The sequence below is a fragment of the Trichoplusia ni genome, chromosome 7 (assembly GCF_003590095.1).
Source record: "Trichoplusia ni isolate ovarian cell line Hi5 chromosome 7, tn1, whole genome shotgun sequence".
NCBI classification, from domain to species: domain Eukaryota; kingdom Metazoa; phylum Arthropoda; class Insecta; order Lepidoptera; family Noctuidae; genus Trichoplusia; species Trichoplusia ni.
In genome coordinates, this window is record NC_039484.1 from 15,599,463 (window position 1) to 15,615,061 (window position 15,599).

The window sequence follows — 15,599 nt, forward strand, 5'->3', positions numbered from 1 at the left end:
AAGAAAAAATACGCATCCAATAATTTTTGGACAGTTTTTTTTTTATTTTGAAAATACTCTATTTCACATGAATTGTTTCGATAGCTGTTTTCAAGTTTGTACCACTCGTCCCAAGTTATAACCCCATGCTAGTCAATTCCATTGGTGTTTCAGTCCACCTTACTTCCATTAGTGACCAAACAGGGCTGTCAATGCAAATACCTATTTATAATTTCAGTATTATACACAATTAACTTGAGTATGTCTTAATTAATGAACGATTACGCGTGCGTCGATTTCCTTCGAACTGTGGTGAATTTACTTATCGTTGTTCCTATACAAAAATCAATTACAGCTGCTAATGTTAATCAATTTACGAGTGACGTTTACAAATCCTTGTTTGAACATAGTTTCGTGAATACATGAGCGATAAACGATTATGCATATGATATAAGTTGGAGGGGTACGTACCAGCTCCGAAATGTAAATAGTATTTTCCCTCTGCGAGCAGGGACTTATGTCGCCCGCTCTCTAATTCAACTCGGCAGCATGGTAAACACAATCACTTCTTGTTTCCAATCGGTCTGCGAGTGCACTCGTGTAAACCACTCACTGGCAGTGAGGACGCTCCCTATGTCAAGACATGTCACTACTATTCTTGTAATGTTTGTTTGACACCACAAAGGATGTTTAGAAACACGCTTTCGACCAAAAAAGGAAATATTAGTTAACACTTGTAACATCCGTTAACGTAATTTTAGGAATATTTCGTTTAAAATTTCTTGGTTAATGGTTAGAGGATACATGGTTGTTGATATTCAATATATTTTTATATGTATTCAATTTAGGTTCTGACGAATCGAAATTGAAGTAACACTCCTACAGGTGACAACCTATAAATTGTATCTCATCATATATTATCTTCTTACATTATACCACCTAGGTATAGGTTCACTACTCACTACATTATTATAAAACAGAACCGCTTTTTCTGTCCCTTTTTCATTTGACTAAATCTTTTAAACTACTCGACGGATTTTGATGCAGTTTTTTTAGATAAAGTGATTATATGTAAATAAATATAATATTATAGTAAAAGTAAAAATTAAAGATAATATTTAAATGGTATGACAGTTAAAATCAATAGAAATATAAAAAAATCGATTCGGTGTAAAACCGTGGTGGGATTTGAACCCACATTCTCCGAATAATCATTCGGTTGCTGTATCCATTAGACTACACGGTCAGTTTCATAAACTTGACATTACCACAGGCAGCATTGCGTGAGTGAGATGCAAATAGACATTCGGGGTGAAGCAGAGATGCTTGTACTTATATAAATTAAAACTACTCAGACCTCTGATTCTATACGAAAGTGTATTGAATCAATTGTCATTGGAGTTGATTTCATTCCTAAATTGATGAGAAATTGTATTTTATATTTGCATAAATGAAATAATGTTGTCCGTATAACAAGCGGAGCATTAATTTAACGATAATAAAAAGGGTTCCTAAGTTTATGTAGTGGCAATTTAATGTACAAATTATTTAGTTAACACTCGCCGCCAACGTGTCGGCCCCTGTAAACAAATCAATTCAAAATCAAATTAGTCCTGCGTGTTCCGCCTCGTGCAGTACCCACCTACGTACATATATAGACAAAGGTACCTGAAGGAGACCTAATCGCAGTTGCTTCCTGTTTTATCACAATTTCAATGAATAGCTAATGTTGGCACTAATGCAGTGCATTACAGCAGACAACGATTGTGAGTGTGACATTACTATTATTGTTCACATTTCTGACTTCCGTAAACAATATATCCATCTAAGGATAATTTGCTTATTAGCTCTTTATTAAGGTTTTCAATTTGTCTGTTAAATAGCAGTTGTGGAGGCAATTTTATTACAATGTCCTCAGTGGTCTTCCGTCGTAAAAGTGACATTTTAACACTAATTAGTCATTACAAGCGCCGCCGGCTTTGCTGCATAATAAGAGCTGAGTAGCTGCATATTCATAGCCTTGCTAATAAGGTGTATATATACCGCAAAAAACATGTGAACAATGCTTATTCATGAAAACATATTACCACAGAAAGAAAGGCAAATCAAGTCCACATTTGAAACGTAACATTTAAGCAGGAAACTACATTTAATAAACATGTACCATCAAATTATGAATACAATAATAAAATAAATCAACAACGCTCCGGTATCCTGGGAAATCTCCACAGTACTTCGGCTGACAATGAAAAATAAGGTGAATAATACGGCCAGTGTTTTATTTTTCGCTGTCGGATTCAATTACCGACGAGTTATCAGTGAGATACATTTTATAGTACATTGTCAGCCATGTGAGGCTGTGCCTGATTTGTGGATTTTTCTAATATATGGCGATGGGCATCCTTGGCACACGCAGCGTATAAACTCAATCAAAGGTCATTGTTGAGCGCGGCCCGTGCATGCCAATGAACACACTCAACATTTCCGCGCAGCACTTCCAGAGCTACTTCAGCCGGAGATGCGATGCTAACGTAGTTACTCGGCACACGTGTACCTGCGCCTGTTTCCTTTGTCTAGGCACAATATCATTATGAGCTACATCTGTGGGCTGCCTTCTGTAAATTGAGTTCTTACTCGTTCTGAGATATTTTTACGGTAACGGCTTAAAATACAAAAGAATAAAGTAAGTTATAAGTTAAAGAAATTTAGAATCTTTTTTCCAAAGTTATATCGCAAGCCAGTATACCTCATTGTAACAAAATAGGAAAAGTTAATTTAATCTGTACCTATTTCAAAAATAATGCATTTTTTACTACAATAATATGTTAAGTATAAAATAATATAAAAATTGACATAGCAAAGCATAAAATATAGCTAAACACTTGTCGTGGGTGGGAATCGAACCCCCGGCGTAGTAGTCAGGGCCACTAACCACTGCCCAGTCATATGAAGAGCATCTTGTAACAGTCTTGTAATTTCAGTCGAAATTTTACTTTAAATGAAAAATAATTGTTTGTATACGACAGCGATACCCAAGCGTTAAATATAAATAAACCACGAAATTCTAGCAAACCGGCCAAGCTTGCCGCATTTTGTTGACAAACATTTCAGTTCATAAAATTGGCGGGAAAGCGCAGTTCCTAAATGCATTTCTGCCTGTTATCGAAGTCTGAGAGTGCCGTTTCGAGGCTCTTCATTTCCTCACGTCACGTCGCTTCTACCGCTCGCCTCCGCTTGTTTCCAAACTAAACATATCCGACTTCAATCCACATGACAGCACATTTCGCAAGCTTGAAGGTCACTAAGTATCGACGCGGATACAAGTACAAACATTTCAAGAAATGCTTTGGGTATGCCCAAATGAATATCTGAATTAGAAAACTTATTTAAATCACTCTTATTTTTTTAACATCATCATTCTAAAAATATATAAGTGAACTTGTCTGTCAGGGAACGACTGTGTTAAAATTTGGTCATATTCCCCTTCTTTCATAAAACAGAGCATATTTGTATGAAAGTGGGGGAAATTAAGAATTTTGAAAAACACTTATTCTAGTTGGCAGATATTTTACTCATTTCATACAGTCTGCCTCTTACATTTATAATCTTAACGTGCCCTACACTTTATAAGAATGTACACCATAATCTTAATTACACTTAAATATACAACCGACTTAATTTTATCTCTTTTAGTCAATTTATTACGCATTACTAGGGACAACTCAACACTGGATAGTAGCCATGCAAGAGTATCATCGAAAACTCAAAAAAAGCAAATTATAAACCACTTACTTTAAATCCGTATTACATTACAATAATTTATATGAAATCTAAGATATTTTTGGGAGTCAATAAACACGGTAAAGTCACAATAGTTTCATACACCGTTCAGATGTTAAGTAGTTATTGACATCTGATATACCGTTATACAATTTAAATAACAGTCAATTGACATGCATCAACTAGATGGGTGGAGACAACGAAATGTTTTCTTACATCGAGTGCATTGTCCTCGTACTGCTTCAATAGATAACACCCACTCGTAATTGTGATCCCGTGGGTCATTTCTTCTACCAAAACTGACTACGGTTATTAAGATTTGTATCTATAGTGAAACAGTTAATCTATAACTGTCTACGCCCAGCGCTGTTACCCGTGGTTTATCAAAAAGGTTTACGCTCAAAAGTTTCTAATATTAGGGTGTAGCTTTGCTAATCGAGGAGAATACTTCTTTTTTAATATACAATATCATTTACAGGATATCAGATACATCCTAGTTAATTTTATCAAAGTTAGAAGTCCCGTGTATGCTTGAATGCGTGACAAACAAGGATGGGCGAATCTGAGTCCTGTCCGTTGTAGTTTGACTTTCAAAAAAGCGGTTGGTAAAATAATTAAAAAGAAACTTAATTTTTTAAATCACATATCATCACTAACAATATTCAGCCTTTGTTATTGTAAATTAGTGTGATGACAACAGTTATTCGTTTAAGTCGATAGCTGTGACCACGCACAGCGCGAGACCTAAAAACACAAAAGTGAAATTTATGAGTCTGCTGTAAGTGTTTCGGTTAGCTCAATATAAAATATCATTCGTTCACGGTACTGTGTTATATTTATATGAAGGCTAATCGATTTTGTGCCGTAAGTTACTAACGAAGAAAATGATGAACACTTTTTTTTCAACCGGTCTGATGTTTGGTATGTATGTCTTACGTACCAGACTCCTTTTTTTATTTGGTGGGGAATCCTCATCGTTACCATGGCTCCTTCAGGGGAGGAAATGGGTAGTGTCAGGCTCCTTCTGACTAAACCTGAACCGCCGTGTTACGTCATCCTCGTTTTTGTGTCGATATACGAAAATGCGTTACTATCCTTCATACACGATGTACCAGAGTCCTGCTTAATTCTTGTCACTTGATTTCTAGGAAAATACTTTAAACCATGTCGGAAACACAGACAATACATTAAAAATCATACTTGTGCTTTATTGCACGCCACATAAACCAAGATTTTAAAAAATATAAGTAGTACATTTTGCCACAGTAGGCGGTCTTCTTTTAAGAGCGATCTTTTAGAGACAACCTTTGGATGAATTGCTATGCCGAAGCAGTAGGAAGTGAAAGAAAAGTGTTCCAAAAGATGTCCTTCATTATTTTCTTCTGTCCTTTTAGAACCTTCTAAGAAACCTTAGGTTACTTGCCTTTGGGTATTAAAAATCTTTTTTGTCTAATTCAACCGCCTTGATCAAATTGCTCTTCTGTACATACTTTAATTCAAATTCAAATTCAAAATGTCTATTTGCATGTTAAGGTTGTACAGTTGTTAAATATAATATACTAGCTGACCCAGCAAACGTTGTTTTGCCCAATAAATTATTTCCACATTATAAAAAAAGCAAAACAAAACGTCCAAAAACTTTTTTTTTTTTTAGTGTGAGCAACCCTTATCTTGCAACTCCTTGGGTATGAAATATAGATGTTGTTCTATTCTCAGACCTACCCAATATGTATACAAAATTTCAGAAAAATCGGTCGAACCGTTTCGGTGGAGTACGGTAACTAACATCGTGACACGGGAATTTTATATATTAGAAGAAGAAGATAATTAAAGTTAAGCTTAACGGCCTTTTTCAGGCGTTGCAAAAATGTGAGGGCTTTAGCTGGATATCCAATTATAATTATGAGGTATCAATTGTCAGGCCGCAAAATATGTAGGTAGTAAGTACTACTGCGCTTTCCATAATAATACTTGTATGCCTACTTACTACCTTACGAGGATTTCACTTATTATTTTAAGAGGGTCTTAAGTCTTGACCCTTAAGTCTTTACTGCCATTCCGTATGTAAAAGCAATTTTAATGGGTTTTCTTTTCAAACAAGAAATACATTATGCCAAACTTGTTGAATATTATAAAACGTATGTATCAGAAACCAGTGTTAAAAACTAATACAATTACAGGTAATAATACAATTCCCCAAAAAGGAATTTATATAATAAGTTTCGAAGAAAATTCTCATCGTCGTTTTGTCATTGATCAAAATGTGGGTAAGCTAAGCAATATTCTTTATGATAAGCCTAGGCATTGTTTTTGGGGCTCCTTACCCAAAGGGTAAAAACGAAACAGTATTACTTTGGCTCTGCTTGCTGGCCGTCTGTCCGTCCGTACCTATGTCTGAACCGTGATAGCTGTTCACATTAACAGTTAAAATTTTAATAGATGGTGTATTTCAATACAACGACAAACACCAAAAATTATGATCTTGGTTCAGTAACGGGTTTCCAGCAGAACCAGGATAGGTGGAGAGGTAGGTACTTCTTCCTTTTGCCACGAGGGTATTTCACCCTGTCCTCAAACTGTAGAATACCTTTTTGTTTTAACCAGAGAAAGGGGGTTAAGGGAGTTTTAAAAGAAAGCAATATTTTTTTTTGGAAAAAAGATTTACCTCGTTCGCGTGATAAAAAGAGTGAGTGTACTCACTCTTTTTTTCTTACCTCAAAGTTGTTCATAAAAATACCCTAATTCTCATTTAAAATAGTCTGTATGATATATTATTGAACCAGTTCATTGTCTGTCAGTGCGTGTGCATTCAATGTTTTACTCCATTCTTTAATCCGAAGTCGTTAAAACTGTGTTATAATGCCATTATACTATAAGCGTAATAACTTTTTATTGAACCTTACGATTTTATTGCTTTCAATCAATTTATATTAGCATTCATTCGTAATGGATATTGTTAATTTTCATTATAGAAGATGATTTCAAACTTATGCTTTTTTACATCATTTTTTTAGTGTTGCAATACATATAAGACCTACTTTTAGGAGCTTTCTCACACTTTTTTAAATTTGGAATAACACATTGATTACATGATTACTATATTATGGATTAGGTTAATATCGTCTTTTTCATAACTACATGGTTTTAGTGTTAAAACCTCTTTTGTATTTCCGTCTAAGGCTGCCAGACTGTTCACTCGATACCGGAGTATAATGATCCTGGGCTAGGTCCTGCCGTCTATTCTCGGCGGGGTCATTGACTGCAAGTAAGCCTCAAGCGCCACTGATTCTTATCACCGCATTCGCCGCCCTGTTAATTAGACTAGCAAGTACCATTTTCTATCCGCTGTCTAACTTTCAAGGGTTCGTCGCTCAAAGTCAGAGTAGAAAGAAATTCTAGGATGAGTTAATGTTTGTTGTAATTTTTAATACCTACATCATGTAGTGTTGAAAATCAAGAGAATTAAGGTAATTAAAGTCTTAAGATAATTGAAAAGATGACTGTCCGCTCCCTTGGGATATAGGAAACAATGATGATAAAAATAAACAACTATGGAAAATAAAAAATAAATGTTCGCAATTTGAACAACCTAAGTGTCAAGTTAGGTTCTTTGAAATATTATTAAAATATTGACTGAAAATATCTACCACTTGTGTCACTACTCTGTGGGTTGAGTTTTCTTTTAATTAGAACCTATTAGGTATTCATGTGCATATATTTTGTTACGTACTTTTTTGTACGTATATAACTATATACTATTGAATAGGTAAATGTTGAGGCTAACATTAATCTATTAAATTAGAATGATTGCCGAAAAGAATAAAGTAATTCAAACCATTATGACGCGTTTAAAATTTCTAAACGGTAAACTAGCGCCCTCTGTCAGTAGTGTCTGCCAACATTTAGAATCTACATCAGAATCTCAACCATCTGAGCTTTTAATGTAACTTGTCAATAACAGATGGCGCTGTTACCGATTTCAATTATGTTTGAGGTACTTGGCGTATTGAAATTATGCATCAAGCTGTGGATAGATGTCGCTCAGCGCGTTTTCTAACGCGCAGCTATGCTATGCTATCGTACAAATGCGTGGTACACAAACTCACGCTTCCGCCTACACGCGAGCCCGCGAGTGCGGACTTAGGTATCGGTTTGGTATGATACCGGCGGCAGAGTCTCGGTACGGACGTACGCATACGGACTGATCTTCTCCGTGCATATTTATTGACGGAATGTGCACGTTTTATCAAAGAGCCACAAACAATTTGTGAATTAAAATACAGTGAAAAATTAAATTTGAACGTTACCGTTGTTTCAAATTATGTATTGTATGTGCAAATAGACTGGAAATGTTTGATATTAATATTCTTGGAGCGTGATACATATCTGGACCCTGGTAAGTGTTCCATTTCTTGTTGTGATAAGATGTAAATTAATTATTTATTTAATGTTTTGGTATTAAATTAAGTTTATGTGATGGGGATTTAATTTTGCATTAGAGATTTAGTCAAATCTAACAGGTACCTAGTATTGGCAGTGTTCACTATTTATAAGCAACAACCGTTTAATTTAATAGCCTTAGGTACGCTAGTTTAATTTGCTAGAATATAAACGTATTACTTAGGTACTCACTTGAAGTCTACACTTCTGTATAGCCAGTTCGATTCGTTCTAGGTATTTTAAACCTTCTCGGAGAAATTTTTACAACGCTGCGTTTCTTTCTATTGAATTTACTTAGTAATTAGATGTTTATTAATTTTGGAAAATAATAAGAAAAATACAAATTAAATTCATAATAAGTACGTACCTACTATGTATGAGACAATATGAACTATATGAAGTCTAATCTAGTAGGTACTCGTCATCCGGTATTTGTCATCTCTGCTTGTTCTTTGTAGCGTAAGAAAGTGTCAACAAATGAGACACTCATTTTCTGGAAATCCTTATCGTAGTTTTATTATATCTTCAAACACATTACATGCACTATTTAATAAGCAGAACTTAACTCTCTATAAGTGTATAGGCAAGTAGATATAGTAATAGGTACCTACTTGGGTACGTAATGTACATATTCTCCACTCTCGTAGGTCTAAGACTAGCTTTATTTTGTTATCCAATCACATTTTAACTATTCTGTGGGTGTCTCGTTTATTCAAATGATATTCTTGCAACTCTCTAAGCGTTGGACGGCCGGGGGTGGGTAGGTTGTAGGTACTTGAGTACCTACTGGTTACAAAATCACTGACACGAAAATTAAAGCGAAGTGTGCGGATTTGAGTAGGGAGCCAAAGGGAAATGCAGATATACTAGTGCCCCTAGGTACATTAATATAACACATTCAGTTGTGAAAACAAACGTTTGTCATTGCAAAATTTTACAAGAAAAAATGTGCCTTATGAATAAAACAGCTGTTATAAGATGGCGCAATCATCTAACTCAGTTCATAAACCTAGTGAGGCCGCGTGACCAATTGACAAGCACGCCAGATGTACCAACTTATTATAAGACACTCGAAGCAATGCCCTACTTTATTGAATCCCCAAATCCCGTGAAATATTCGAAGCATAGCTAAACATAAACGTATTACGATGGTATGGTAAAATACTCAATATTTCACATTCGAACGCATTGCACATTTTTGATCTCGGCCCGACTCGCGACGGCAATATGCATAAAATCCAATAGCCTGCGAAATGGTTCTCAGAGTTTCTATAAGATTCTGAGTGCATGCAAAATTAAATTTCGGTACGGTGTACTGTATTCATTTTATACAAAGATTTTATAGGATACATGAGTTATAAATAGAACTATATTGTAACTTTTTATTTGTTCTATTATTTGCCGATTGTACAAAGCCGATTGGTACCGGCAAAGTCTAAGCAGCTAAATCCGAAGCGTTCTGATTTGGAGTAAAGCGAACAAACAAAACCGTGAAAGTAGGCACTCGAACTAGCCCTTGCTAATTAGCTTGACTAATTGCTGCAAGCATAACGAACCACGGCTGGAAACGATAAAATTGAACATACCTATCGCCGCAACTGTTGGCCAATATAGCATTTCCTGTTTTAGGGGGATAGGAACAAAGCTTACACCTAAGATTAACAGTAAACAAGTATTTGTAGGCTAAAAAAATGAACAAGCAGCCGCGAACGAAGATTGTAATTAGAACCTGCTGTATAGCAAGCAAAGATAGAAGCGCTGAAACCCAGAAGCTGAGCAACTGTGCGAATTAGGTCATCATAATCTGATTGTGTCGCCTTGCAATGGGTATCATCCTTTGTAACGAGAAACCCAGCATCTAACGTAATAAGAATCTGAGTAATTGGACGCACAGGGGCCTCTGTATGGCTGCACTATTTAGCCTAAACGAAACTTGTGTGGCAAATATATTTTGGCACGGAATGTTAGCCAGCGTTCCGACTAAAACATGAATATAAAGACTAAGTAAAAGTTGTTGAGCCTCATACATATTATATTTGTGTAGTAGACAGTGAGTCGCCACAATACACCCCCGACCTAAGCAATGGGCTAGGGGTGCAATACCACAACGGATTCGTCATCGCGGCTTCAGACTGTAGGGTGGGGGGAGCTCGATATCGCTTTTCGAAGCTCTCCACTCTAATCTGCTAAAGCTCAATTGAGCTGTAAATAGTTCCACCGTCGGAAATTCCCTATAAACCGACCACTTATATACAGGTAGACTTACCTACTATACCATTAGTTGTTGAAGGCGAAAGTTATCAAAGTCATAACTATGCTATCGTAGTTAGCGTACCTGCTTGGAGTTACTAAACAATCCCGTTTGTAGTAATATTTGTTGTCCGATAAATTTGAGAAGCCCGAAAACAATGTTGAATGGTTATCAATACTTTAACATCCCATAATTTGTTAAAGACTTAACCGTTATATGTTTGTAAATGGCTTTACAACAAAATTCGGAGATTATTTCGCAAAAGTTTTGACAGTGACATTCTGTGAATTTTCACAGTACTGCGTCAAGACCAATGATGTTTATCTTAGTTCCATCGCCAGGAAGCTCGCACAAAAACCAGACCATAACCAGTTAATGATATCAAACACATATAAAACCTTTTCCGTCGCGGGTTTATAAAAAATGTTGTCATTTTGCTATTCTTGCTATCTTATAGGGTTGGGTATTACCCGCTTAAAAATGTTCTGTATCCGCAAAAGGTGTGTCAAACACTTATAATTCCCTTCTGGTTACATCCTGTATGTACAATAAAATTGATGCTAACGATAATGACATCAATTTATTAGATCGAGACATTACAAACTAATTTTTCATTCTTACATCATTGTTTCTTTGTTAGTCGATCGACCCGACGAGTAGCTAAGTAATTGGAAATTAATCTTCATCCGTTATTTCTTAATAATGAAATGACAATAAACAACGTTATGCCCTCAGTTTATGCTCCAAACCTGAAGATAAGCGAAGCCAATTTTGAGAACTAAGTTAATTTTCCGTCAGTTCTAACTTAGATGAAGATGAATCTGGTTATCTCAGGACTTGAATTTGTCTTGTGGTCTTTTCTAAAATTGAGGAAAGCATATTTGTGCTAATAGCTATCACTAGCTTACAACACAATATTGAGCGTAACGTTGTCCAAAATAAATAAAAGTAAAATAAAAGGTCCATTTAAATACGATTGACACCTTTGCCTGGCTTTAGATGAGCTGGCCCTTTACAACCAAAGGATTCATGTTGAAAAAATAAAAACCAATGATTGAATTGTCTAAACTGCAAAACTAAAAGAGATGAAGATTTTTCCGCCCACTGCAGCTCTATAGCAAGAAAGGAAGAAACAAGAAATACAAGACTATCAATAAGTACACCGCAATAGTAACGTGATCTAAATTGAATACGACCAATTCTCTGTACCAGTTCCTGAATAAACTTAAATGCTGAAATTTAATTTAAACTAGAATACAGAATCTTCCAAGCTTGAACGTTGTGCGGTACTGAAACAATAATTATTAATTCTGATTTTAAAGAGGTATTATTTTGTAATGAGCAAGCATAATAAAAGACATCGTCGTCGAGCAAACTATTGTGAATAGAACAAAGTCTAAGAGGATTTTCAGCTGCCTTTCCTTTCCACTCACAAAGTGTAAGCTGCTTGTGTCTACGGTCTCGTTGTTCGTCGGAAGCCTGAGGCGGTCTGATAGTCGAGTTGCCGTCGAAATTAATTTCACATTAAGTTTCAGTAAATACAAATGTACAAAAATGGTTTGTGGTCAGACGTAATCTCTGCTGGTACTATCTCTACCATTAACTAAAGCCACTGACATGTCGGCGGCGTTCGCAATTTGTCTTAATTTGTTAGCGAATCAAACCTTCACAAGGTCTGACCAATCACTTAAATAAATGCTTTCAGCTTTCATCATTATGTAATTGGATATGAAGTAGAAGGCCTTGATGATATTATTATGAAGTTTTATGATCATAATGTATGGATATCCACATTTATTTTTGCGTTGTACGTGGCATGTTACAAAAACCTTTTTGCTTTCGTGAATCAATTATCTTTTCTGTTAACTGACAGTCTGAATACTGCGAGCCGAAAAATATAAAATCTTTTTTCAATTTTAACATAAAAACAGTTGTAATCCTCTCAAAATGTTCACTATCAATGCATGTTCGAATATTTTAGGATTCGAAATGCCAAAAGGTACACAATACCTATAGACTTGGCTTTTAGAATTGAACAACCAAAACCACATACCTATGTTAAATTAATGATATTCTATAACAAAACATATCCAATATCCATCATTCCTATGGGCAGTATTAACAAATTGGTTTGATCAAAATCAACTTCAATGAACCGCAACGCCGCGGGCTTATTTAATTCTATCTGTTTCTGACACCGTTTATTTGAAATAGTCAGTATGCGATGTTAGAACCGTGTCCTCGTGTACGCGCTTACACTGGACCTCTTCTAAGAAGTTATCCCGTGAATGAAGAGAGAATACGAAGATAGTACTAATGATAGTCCATAAAAAATATATGTGTTCTGATCGGGTTACAAGTACAGCTTGGCATGTGGCTTGTATTGTAAGTATTTCTTCCAGTGCACCTATACAACCTATTTCGATCTAACGCCGTGTAGATTTTCGAACCATATTCTTGATTAAATTGACTGAAATGTCGACAGAGAGATTTCTCTACTGTTTATTCCATGTAGACCCAACTTAGACCAAACATGGAGTATTCGATCTAAACATTGTAGTTTCCATTTTGATTGTATTATTATGATTGACTCTCATGAACATTGTTACCGTGCTATCCTCTAAGGACGCCTTGCAGGCAGCGTAGCGAGGTTTCGGACTCCAGATAGCGAATTGTATTCGTAGTTTTGACGGGTTTAATTTCCCTGGTACCTCCTTGGAGAATAGCGAGCCTGAATCCTCCGTTCTTGCTCTCTTGTTTTCTTAAATATGTTATAAACTTACAATTCTTGGTCATCTGTTACTTGGTTGTTACAATCTTCGGTAAATAAAAAAAGATTGACGATATTTGCTTTTAAGTTTCTCTACAACACTTAAACATTTATGTCAGCATCACTGTTTCCTACTGATATTGTCTGAATTTAATCATAGAACGCAGAAAACGTATTTTTTGCTCTTAAAAATAATGATGACTCGAAAATGTCAACTAAATCACTGACCAAATCTAAAATGATGATAATTCTTTTACGAAATTTTGTATATAATAGCTTCGATTCTAATTGATGATTTATTTCGAATGTTGACGACATCGGTGTCTATTAGTCGCCAATCACTTCACGGTAGTGTATTCTCAACGGTATTAAAAGAGAGCGGCTCTTAGCCCGAGGCGAAAACAAAAACTAACGTAGTAACGTTGTTTACGATTCGAGGCTTATGAGTTCATCGGAGGAATCGAATAGAGACTGCATGTTTACACGAGGGATATTCCTTCTAAATTTTAAATGCTCTTTCTTTAAGAAACACCGTCAAAGCCTATTAGAAAATGTTGTTCAGAACCTTATTTATCTTAGGTGCACTGTTTCAAAATGTCATTCCTATTGAGTAGAACCGACAAGAAACTCCATAAGTTACTTTATTATTTATGTTTGCAAGAACAGTGTAAAAGCAAAACTAGTATCAAATATTTCACCCTCTCTTTGAAATTATTCATCTCTTCAATTGCTGTAATGTTCATTCTATGTTATTTTTTTAAATTAACATGTCACTTTTACACTTAGGGTTTATGTCGTGGTGCGAGACTACAGTAATGTAATTTTGAGCGACAGTATCCGGAAATTGCTTCACTTTCACGATCTTTGCAGCGGCACGACAACGTCCTGTAACGGTCCTTGCTGCATAAAATCTAATTATGTCTGCGTTAAAATAATTTATAATGTCAGCTATGAAAACAATTTTATTTTTCGACGCGTCTTCTTTGAAAATATTATTTACTTCAATCGCTTAAGGCACTATTTTGCGTGTGCATATTGTATTTTGCGCAGTGAACTGATCAAAATCATTCGTGGTGCTGTGTTTAGCTCAGTCGAAAGTCTACGTATTTGAAAGTTGTTACGATGTTAAATCAAACACTGATTACGCGTAGTGTAACAGTAATGCACAAACCAACAACACTCATCTGAACAATGGTCTCGAACTGACGTTGATAATGTTGATACTGTTAAAGGTTCAATTAGAAGTACAGTCAAGTATTATTATTTAAATGCTTTTAGGCGTATAAAGTAGGGTTGGATTGTCAAAATGTGTTGGAAGCCCAGCTGACATTTGGATGAGTCACTGCCCTGCCCGTCGCGGGCCGCGACTAGGGAGCGCCCCTGGCCCCTGCACGCTCGCGCCGCGCCGTCGCTCTGCACTAAACCGAAAACAAATAAGTATTAATGTTTCTACAACACTGACTCACTTGCTCAACTTATTTATAACTTTTTGAACTTTTTGTCACTTGTATTTTTATTTCAAACCACTTGAGATTAAGTAAGAACTCAGATTGATTAAAATTTTGCAATACTCCCAAGACAGAACGTAGATGTAATAAGAGTTTCAATTTCATTAATACATAAATGATCAATAACTCGGATCGTATTCTATCTAATTGTGAGTAGCGTGGCTTAAGCATACCTAATATACATAATAGAAATCCGCTGTAAGACGTTCATTCACCTCGAGGGAGATGGCCGGGTGCGCGGGAGCGGCAGCAGGGTTGGGGGGCCGGCACCGCACCACGTGAGCTTCCGGCCGCGGCGCCCTGCTGCCCTACGGATTACATTCGACGAGACGAATGTCCGCCCCAAATCTGCCCATATCACTGGGGTTGCCGCGTTCGCAACACAACTAATGAGGACCGACGACCTTCCTAATTGATAGTGATTTATCAATGCTTCATTACAGGATCTGATCGTTAATTTGATTGCAATAAAATTGAAGTAAGGTAAAGGCCAGACAATGCTGAAACAAAAGCAGTTGCAACAGCATCTACGCAAACGGCGGATAACTTAAAGCAAGATCATTTGAAATACCTAAGTTTTTTGCAACTTTCCATTTTAGTTGCGAGAGTGCTTTCAAGCATAATAGCCTTACATTAGTGATGCGTTGTGACAGCGGCGCCTCGCTTATCGATAGCCGAACAATAAAAGGTCAACCCTTGACCCAAGTGTCGACAATCGGAGTAAATGCGTCCGCGCACAGTTCACCGGAAATGTCCCATTAAACAAGAGTTAAAACGTCAGCTTCGATGATGGATCACTAACTTCGCCATCATGCAGAGCTCAAGCAGTTAATTTCCGTTGTCACGTTACCATGCAAATAAATAAACAGAG

The 15,599-nt window shown here is 36.2% G+C and overlaps 1 protein-coding gene across 2 annotated transcripts in view; it reads left to right on the forward strand.

The window, feature by feature from the left end:
- The first annotated feature begins 7,888 nt into the window (after positions 1-7,888).
- The window catches only part of LOC113495642 (amyloid beta A4 precursor protein-binding family B member 1-interacting protein), a 53,541-nt gene continuing 45,830 nt past the window's right edge, over positions 7,889-15,599 (forward strand). For both annotated transcript variants that reach the window (XM_026874481.1, XM_026874483.1), the window contains exon 1: positions 7,889-8,155. The gene's annotated coding sequence lies outside the window, so the exon portion shown is untranslated. The remainder of the gene's footprint in view (positions 8,156-15,599) is intronic.